At 41.5% G+C, this 10046-nt stretch overlaps 2 pseudogenes; one reads left to right on the plus strand and one right to left on the minus strand.

The window, feature by feature from the left end:
• Positions 1-4828, minus strand: LOC123491671 (annotated as a pseudogene).
• A 126-nt stretch (positions 4829-4954) lies between these two features.
• LOC123491672 lies at positions 4955-7395 on the plus strand (annotated as a pseudogene).
• Positions 7396-10046: the final 2651 nt, after the last annotated feature.

Here is a 10046-nt window from a genome sequence, read left to right on the forward strand (position 1 = left end):
TACTTTTTCCACCACTGAGTTTTATTAATAAAAAAGCATTATCAAACAAACGGCACTTGATCAGCAATACGGCAGTGTAGGCTTTTGTCCAATGATATCTGTTTATATATGAAGGTTTCAGTCCATTTGTGCCTTTGAAGGTTTCAAACATTTGTTGCGGAAAGGGACTTCAGGAGCTCTGTAATTGGTCTGGCCTTCGGAACTTGCTTTGAAGGAACACCCTGGGCACACAAAGTCCCTCCTTCTTATTGACCGTTTCTCGTAGCACGTACTCATTGGTTACACTCTCGAACCCCGCCCCTCTGAACAGGTCAGCTAGGAGCTCTGAAACACAGAAGGTTCAGATGAAAAATGTATAGATTGTACATTGATTGTGACAGCCGGTTAAATGGCGTCCCTTGACAAGGCAAGAACAAGATGTATGTCAGGAGAAGTGCAGTATTATCATAAGGAGAGTTAGACTTGGAATACGGAGGAGGAATGGAGGGAAAAAGAGAGGCAGAGGAGGTCTAAGAGAGAGAGAGGGAGGAAGAGGGTGAGCTTGAGTCGGTTAAAAATGGCAGAAAAAAGGGAGATGGTTTGTTAAAGGAGAATGGTAGAAAGTGTAAGCAGAGTGAGTTGAAGACAGGAGGAGAAATGGAAGTGAATGAGGGCGAAGTATCGGAGGTGGTCGGTGTGGTGAAGTTCTCGGAGCCCGAGGTTTGCACCGAGGGTCGGGATAAAGATGAGTCTGTGACAGTAGGAGTGAAGTTTTTGGAAAAAGTGGACCCTTGCCTTTTGGCTGATCCATTTGTGGTTTCAGGTTGGGTGAAAACAGAGTTGGGTGCTGTGGAATCGGTGAGGGTAACCAGAAGTGGTCTAGTGATAATTGTTTGTGTTTCTGCTGGTCAGAGGGAGCAGGAGCTCTGTGTTAAATGAATGGGGGAAAGAGATGTGAATTGTTTTGCTCTCAAGAAAAGGGCGCCATTGAAAGGAGTGATTACTGGGGTAGCGGTAAATGTGAAAGCTGACCAACTGAAGGGGAAGATTCCCGTGTTTGTGATGCTCGTCGTTTGGTGAGACGCAGACAGGGTGGCGTGAGTGGAGAAACAGTAGAGTCATTGTCTGTTCTTTTGAGTTTTGCCCGACAAAGTGATATTAGGATATATAAGTTATCCTGTACGAGCTTTTGTGCTGAATACATTACATTGTTACAGGTGTCAAGCTTATGGGCTTGTGGCAGCAGTGTGTAGGAGGGAGGTTCCTAGGTGTGAGAAGTGTGCAGAAGGGCATAGGACAAAGGAATGTGTAGCATTGGGGAAAGCAGTGGTATGTGTTAATTGTAGGGGTGCCCATGCGAGAGAGGCATGTTGAGGTTTCCAGGGTTAGAGTAGTGCAGAAGTTGTCATATGCTGAGGCAGTGAAGAAAGTAGAGGAAGATTGGTCAAGGGGAAGGGATCCTGAGAGGAGTGGTGTGAGAAGTAGATCTATACCAGTACAGTGGGATAAACCAACAAGTGATATACACTACCAGTCAAAAGTTTGGACACACCTACTCATTCAAGGGTTTTTCTTTATTTTTACATTATAGAATAATAGTGGACATCAAAACTATGAAATAACACATATGGAATGTAGTAACCAAAAAAGTGTTAAACAAATCTAAATGTATTTTATAGATTCTTCAAATAGCCACCCTTTGCCGTGATGACAGCTTTGCACACTCTTCGCATTCTCAACCAGCTTCATGAGGTAGTCACCTGGAATGCATTTCAAAAGAGGTGGTTAAGTTAATTTGTGGAATTTAATTCCTTCTTAATGCGTTTGAGCCAATCAGTTGTGTTGTGACAAGGTAGGGGGTGGTATACAGAAGATAGCCCTATTTGGTAAAAGACCAAGTCCATATTATGGCAAGAACAGCTCAAATAAGTTAAGAGAAATGACAGTCCATCATTACTTTAAGACATGAAAGTCAGTTAATATGGAACATTTCAAGAACCTTTAAAGTTTCTTCAAGTGCAGTCGCAAAAATCATCAAGCGCTATGATGAAACTGGCTCTCATGAGGACCGCCACAGGAATGGAAGACCCAGAGTTACCTCTGCTGCAGAGGATACGTTCATTAGACTTACCAGCCTCAGAAATTGCAACCCAAATAAATGCATCACAGAGTTCAAGTCACAGACACATCTCAACATCAACTGTTCAGAGGGGACTGTGTGGATCAGGCCTTCATGGTCGAATTGCTGCAAAGAAACCACTACTAAAGGACACCAATAATAAGAAGAGACCTGCTTGGGTCAAGAAACACGAGCAATGGACATTAGACCGGTGGAAATTTGTCCTTTGGTCTGGAGTGCACGGAAGATCTCCGCATGTGTATTTCCCACCGTAAAGCATGGAGGAGGAGGTGTTATGGTGTGGGGGTGCTTTGCTGGTGACACTGTCTGTGATTTATTTAGAATTCAAGGCACACTTAACCAGCATGGCTACCACAGCATTCTGAAGCGATACGCCATCCCATCTGGTTTGGGCTTAGTGGGACTATTATTTGTTTTTCAACAGGACAATGACCCAACACACCTCCAGGCTGTGTAAGGGCTATTTTACCAAGAAGGAGAGTGATGGAGTGCTGCATCAGATGACCTGGCCTCCACTATTCTCCGACCTCAACCCAATTGTGATGGTTTGGGATGAGTCGGACCGCAGAGTGAAGGAAAAGCAGCCAACAAGTGCTCAGGATATGTGGAACCTTAAAGGAAAAGCATTCCAGGTGATGATGGTTGAGAGAATGCCAAGAGTGTGCAAAGTTGTCATCAAGGCAAAGGGTAGCTATTTGAAGAATCTCAAGTATAAAATATATTTTGATTTGTTTAACACTTTTTGGGTTAGTACATGATTCCATGTGTTATTTCATAGTTTTGATGTCTTCACTATTATTATACAATGTAGAAAATTGTATAAAATAAAGAAAAACCCTTGAATGAGTAGGTGTGTCCAAACTTTTGACTGGTACTGTATGTTTCAGTAAGATTGGATTTTTGCCATTTATAGCAATGGTTATCAACTCTACTGCAGGGCTGGAACGTAAGTCGCAGAAAATAGAGGTTGTGGTGGCAGCTACGGAGAGGTATTTTGGTGGTCAAGACTTGACATCAGAAGAGTTTCAGGTTGTGTTAAGTGGCTGTGTCCCATCCTTTCAGGCTGTTGGCCTGAAGTAGGACTAAATAGATTTAAATAGTGGAGTATGGTATTTTATTTTATATTTTTATGTTTTGTGAGTGTAGTGTTAGATGGTAGGGTATTAGTATTATTATTTGTTTGTATAAATTTTTTAAAAGAAAAGTATAAGGGAGTTATACTCCAGTCTAGTAGGTGGCGGTAATGCAACATTTATTGGATGCCAACTGCCGTTAAACCTCATCGAAGAAGAAGAAGAAAAATGTATAAACAAAGAAAGAGTCCCATAGAAGAGACCGACTGCTTACTGCTTGTGCGTTATGTGATGAGAGAAAGAAAGAAAGACAAAAAAAGCTAAAAGAACTACTACGAGGGAAAATGTAGGAGAGGAAAGAGAAAGAGGAATGGACTGACCTTTGGAGAAGAAATAAGACCTGGTGCCGTCCTGCCTGACGTAGAAGTTCTCTCCCAGTTTGTTTCCGGCCTTAAACCTCATCATGGCGTGGTCATACAGGCCATAGTCCCTGAACAGAATGATGCCCCCTGGCTTCAGAACCTGACACAGAGTATGTCAATTCAGTCACAAGTTATTTTGAGGGTGTTTAAAGTGTTTACTGCAGTTTCATGCTTTTCCTCAGCCCTGTCTCACCCTGTAAATGTTGTCCAGAGCCTGCTGCATCTTGTCTGGGTGGATGGCTGAGAGGACGAATATGAGCGTGGCCACATCCACACTGCCCACTGGGACATTACCCCTCAGATCATCTTTAGTCAGGTCACACTGGAACGCACTGCAGCGCTCAGTGCAGTACAGGGAGTGTTGCTGAGGACAAAGAGAAAATGACTCTGGACATCAGGGTTGTTTTGTTAAAAGTCTCACTGGCTCCGGGTCATTAGTGGTACATCTTCTTACCTTCACAAACTCCACAGCTCGTGGTGAGAAGTCACAGGCATAGACAAAGATGTTGAGGTCTTCCTCCAGTAGTGGGAAGATGCAGTTCCCAACCCCCACAGCCAGCTTCAAGCAGGACCAGCCTCTGGGCTTCAAACTGAGAGAGAGAAACGTACCATATTGAGATGCACCCCTAGTTGGGAACCTAACAACATCCTACACCATCTTCTTACCTCAAGGCACACTTTCAGTTCTTCAAACTCTCTGGTGGTCCAATGCCTATCCTTGAAAAAGTTTGTAGTGTTCCTTTTGTAAAACAAGTCCCAGTTTTTCTGTGCCTCCTTTTCCAACTTTATCTGCTTGAAGTCAGACACCAAAGTCTGGTCACCTGTCAGTTTCTCTATCTCTTTCTCATTCAAAGTCCTGCCAGTAGATGTTTTGCTTTGGACAGGTTGGGTAAGACATGGCAATCCGTCTTTGGGTTCCTCTCCAGGGAGTACAACATTGGCTGTGTCGTCTTGCTTTGATAGTGCCATAACTTGTACGACTGTAGGTAACGGTAGTAGCTAATAGCAGAACTTCCTTGACATTCTCAAATCTATTATATTTCATCAATCCATATTAAATGATCCAGCTAATATTAATAGATGGTACTAACACATTGTAGTGTTAGATAGACTGCTAATGAAAATGCACGAAATATTTCCACATACATTTTTAATGAACGCAAATGTTCCAGAAATGTTCTAAGATTTCTCGTGTGGCATGTAGTCTTCTTCGTCCGTGTGGGAACAGTGTTTGATTACGATGATTCCGGCCGGTTTATATCAGTCAGTAAAAACGTTGTACTTATTCGTGTGAGTGAAATTATTATACTTATAGATAATAATACATTGTTACTAATTCTAAGGTACTAAATATGCTGATTTGTGGGTGTTTCCTTTGGAGTCAAACCAAGCAGGGATCTCAGATCCTATCGGTGACATTTCAGCACTGGAACAAAACAGGAAAATAAGTGGTCATGTGGCGTATGGATTGTTTTGCTGAACAGCTTAGCTAGCTGCATAGCTAGCTAAAGTAGCGTATCATTAAGTGTTATAAAGCAGCATATTTTAAATACATGTGAATCTTAAACTTCCAGCAGAGTCATGAATGGGAGTACAAATCCGCTCTTGGACAAAGAAGAACATGTTTTGAAGCTCGGAGAGAGCTTTGAGAAGAGGCCAAAATCGTCATTTCACACCATCAGATGTTAGTAGCCAGACAATATTTTTAGTGATTAAGTATAAATGTGTAAATATGTTACGTTTATTTTACTAGACCCAACTTTAGTCACGCCTTTTGGTAAGTTAGATAATGTTAGCTAACTATCTTCGTCAGCTAGCTAACGTTATGTAACAATATAGCTAGTTACTGTTAGTTAACTAGCTTGATTACAAAAAACTAAACGTTACGAGGTACGTTACGAACAAAAATATTGTAATCAGATTACAAATACTTTTGAAAAACTAGGTAGCGTAGCTAGGTGATTACTTTTAAATTCAGAAAGGATGTTTGCGAGAAAAAAAATACATTAACATCTTTCTATTTTCACAATGACATTCAATTCAGTACTGAAAAAAGGCGCAAGTTTAAGGTTGTTCCACCTGAGCGAGTCTGACCACAAATCAGAGACCACAATGATAACACACCAAATGCGTTTAATGTGTCATTTTTGACTTCTTCTAATGCCTCTTAAAGGGAAAGTAATCAGATTACGTTACTGAGTTTGGGTAATCCAAAAGTTAGGTTACTGATTACAATTTTGGACAGGTAACTAGTATTTCTGACCTTATAATTACCTTTCTCACTCTTTCACACTTGTAGATGATTTCAAACCAGCTTCAATTGACACAAGCTGCGAGGGAGAGTTGCAAGTCGGTAAAGGAGAGGAAGTCACCATCACATTACCTCACATTCCAGTAAGAATGGGTGTTTTTTAGTTACTCAGCTGTGGTCTTTTGCCTGTGCTGTACAATAACAAAAGTTATTTCTGATAACTCCACTGCAGAAAGATGAAAGCAAACGGTTTACTTGATCATGATACTTGTTATTGTGCTGTTCCCAGGGCTCTACACCACCCATGACAGTATTCAAAGGGAATAAGAGGCCATATCAGAAAGACTGTGTTCTTATCATCAATCATGACACTGGGGAGTACATGCTGGAGAAGTTGAGCAGCAGTATCCAGGTCAAGAAAACCAGGTGAGGGGGTTAACCAAAACACTGTCTCAAAAATGCATACTAACAATTAACCTTTAGGAGAAATGTGTTTTGCAGATCATTTGTGACAGTAGATGTGCAGCTGTTGACTTTGTTTTTCAGAGTGGAGGGCAGCAGTAAGATCCAGGCCAGGATTGAGCAGCAGTCGGTGCGTGCAACTGTCCCCCAGCCTCCAGCGCAGTTCCGTGCCCCCACTAAGCCTGGTGCAGTGGCCAAGACCTCCCCCTCCCCTTCCAAGGACAACCCCTCCCCTGAGCCCCAGCTAGATGACATCAAGAGAGGTGAGCCTCTGCATGTGTTGCCACCACTTTTACCATGTGATCATTCTTGTTTCTGTATTGACTTTGACTGTGTCCTGACTCTATTGCCTCTCTCGCCCCCTCCTGTCCTGGCACAGAGCTGCGAGCGGAGGTGGAGGTTATTGAACAGATGAGTAGCAGTAGCGGCAGCAGCTCATCTGACTCGGCCAGTGGCTCTGGTAGTGGGGGACGACAGCTCCCAGCAGTGATGGGGAGCATGACGCCCTCATCCCCAACCTGTCCCACTCCCTCTCCCCCACATCCAGCCCTCCCCCAACCGTAACCCCATGGCCAACGGAGGAGCAGACAGGCAACCGGGCAGCAACCAGCTGATGAACACACTCAGTGAGTACCAGGACTGGTAGGGCCAGTGTAGCACTCTACGTTGGGGGGACTACTAATAATGTATCTCTCGATAGAAGTCTGTAGGTGGTGGTTGCAATGTAGTAATGTGTGTGTTTGTGTGTCCACAGGGAATGACCTCCAGTTGAGCGAGTCAGGCAGCGACAGTGATGACTGAACTGCCCCCAGTCTCTCTCCTGCTCGCTCTCTCTACCTCTCATTATCACACCATCTTGCTCCCTTCTTTCTTCTCTTTGCCTGGTGCCATTTTTTCATTGCTGTGGTAACTGACCCAACTGTAAAACCTGGTTTTGTTGTATTTTTTAAATCTCTGAGAAGCCGGCCAACCTGGAGATTTAATAGTGTATTTTTGATTAGCTGTATATTTTGATTTGTATTAAGAATATATATATATTAGAATGCATATACATATTTTCTGTAGTTAGAGCTCTAGTTGTATCAACTTGTATCACAAAGTCTTTGTTTTCTTGTTTCATCACAGGGGGAGGGGCTTATTTGGACTATATCACCCAGCCTCCCTATTTATCTGCAAATCAAAAGAAGGCACTGAAAGCATTTCACCCATTCCATGTTTTTATCAGTATCATGACACTTTCAAAATCAGTCTTTTAAGAGGCAAGGATACAGCTCACATTGATCTAAGCTATAGATGATACTAAAGGACATACTCATATTTTTTTACGTAGCATCAGATTCTAAAGTTTAAATTTACCACTTACTAAAGGTTTTAGCTGGAATATTGACCTGTTCTGGTGAACATCAGTAACAGGTAATGGTAGTAAATGAGCCTGGGTCAATGCTTTACATGTCAAAGCACTTTAGTTTAATTGTAATATCACTTTCAGTAGTTTCCACCTAAAATATTTTGCATTGCTTTTAACACCTAACCAACACCCAGTACTTAGTTCACCATACCCTTTATCGCTGATCTACTATTTCCACATCTATCATTTGACTTTCTGATTCTGTCTCACTCAATAGCTAGGTTTCCATCCAATTGTGACAGATTTTAATGCGAATGTTGTAAAATCCGTATAAAAACAATATGTGCATATTCCCACCAGAGATGTTTGCATCAAATTGACTTGTTGGGGATAACAGTATGTGCGTGATGACTTATTGCACATAAAAACAACTTTTGCGATTGAATTCCCATGTACCGAATAAAAAATACAAGTTAAATGGGTTTCCATCGCATTTTAAACTCTACTGAAGAAATGTTGCATTATATTGCAAATCTCTGGTGTTGGCACGTGCGCTCTAGCCAACAGCTCGCAGATAGGCAAGTCTACATGATGAGATTGTTATGGATAAGAGCGTGATTATTTTTTATTTGTCAAGCATCGATCACATTTATTGGAAAGGCGCATCAAGCTCATCACAGTGCACTTTCACCACCCTTCATTTATTTCATTTAGCCTAATAAACTGCATGCTTTCCCGAGTTGTAGTGGGAGGATCACGCAATATCATCACGTGACTCCAAATTTACTTCGATATGATAGTTATGTCAATATAAAGGCGTTTCCACCGTCTTTTTCGCATAATTAAATTTACAGACACAAAAAAGATCCCACCTTGTCTAGCGTATTTAGTTTAGTCGACATTTGGAAAGTTTACCGACAAATGTGCTGTTTCCCATCAGGCCTGTGGTGGCATTTCTTTATCCGACATGAACCTTACTCGCATAAAAGGTTGGATGGAAACGTGGTTACTGGGCCAACCATATATCACTGTCCCAAGTTCCCAATTATATATCACTGGCCTAGTGTCAGACCAGTGTAGACATTTTCAGACGTACCAAAGAAGCAAAACAAGACTCTGAACAAGTAGTGACACTGAACTTCTATTTTTACTTAGACATGAGTCTATTTTCATCAGACTTTGAGTTATTCAGAAAATATAACCGCTGCAATAAATTGACCACTTGTTTTTCATCAGTTCCATAGATTCAACTGATTTGGAGTGATAGCAGTCACATTGGATCACATCTTTTAATTTAGCAACTGTTGTGACAGTGAATATAATTTGATACTCTATATCATGTGCCCTATAACAAAAACAATCCCTAGTCCAAAAGTCATAACAAATCGATAAAAGGGTTAAAACAAATATCTTGATGTGTCCTCCATAGAGATGTGACATTGTGGTGTATCCCTGCCATAGTATCCCACTGGGCACATCACGTAATTTCAACGTGGAAATGTGGGTAATATTTGGTTGAGACATTGATCAATGAGATTTCAACCTTTATTCACCCACTGAAAGAGACAGCCAGAAGTTTGTTGAATTTCCATTGTGTTATCACTATGCTTTCAACCATTTAAAAGCACAACAAAGTTAAAATGGTAATACAATGTCAGATATTTTGTATTTATACAACAATTTAATGTGTTATCACTGTGCATACTCTAATAGCGCGACCAAATGACCTGGATTGCAGTTGAGATTACATTAAAAACACATAGTGCAAGTGATCAATGGTGTTCGACATTCTGCGCAGATTATTATAGCAATTGTGAAGATCTCCAAAGATCTGCGGTGTTTGGATGCTATCTTGGGCATGCACGCTTTCTATTATTACATAAGAAGACATGATATAGTTACTGTAGGCTAGCTTCAAAATGTGGCCATGGTGTCACGACTTCAACCGAGGCTGACTCCTTCCTTGTTTGGGCATGTTTCGGCGTTCGTCGTCACCAGTTTACTAGCTACTGCCGATCCCATTCTCATCCTCCACTTATCTTGTCTTGTCAATCACACACACCTGGTGCTCATTCCCCTAATTAGTATGTGTATACGTGTTCCCTCTGTTCCCCTTGTCTTTGTGAGTGATTGTTTCATTGTGAGAGCGAGTAGCTCGACTCTTCCATTTGTTATTGCTGGGTGCGTTTTATTTATGTAAACGGAATAAACTCTGGACTTCGGTGTTTTACCTCCTGCGCCGGACTCCTTCATTCACACATGGATGTGTGTTACTCATTTTAAGGTTGAATAAATACTGTTACATTAGTTTGTAAGATAGCCTTAACTTTGGGCTATTTACTGTATTCCAAAAAGGAAACCAAATATCAAC

The sequence above is a fragment of the Coregonus clupeaformis genome, chromosome 10, assembly GCF_020615455.1.
Source record: "Coregonus clupeaformis isolate EN_2021a chromosome 10, ASM2061545v1, whole genome shotgun sequence".
In the NCBI taxonomy this organism is placed as follows: Eukaryota; Metazoa; Chordata; class Actinopteri; order Salmoniformes; family Salmonidae; genus Coregonus; species Coregonus clupeaformis.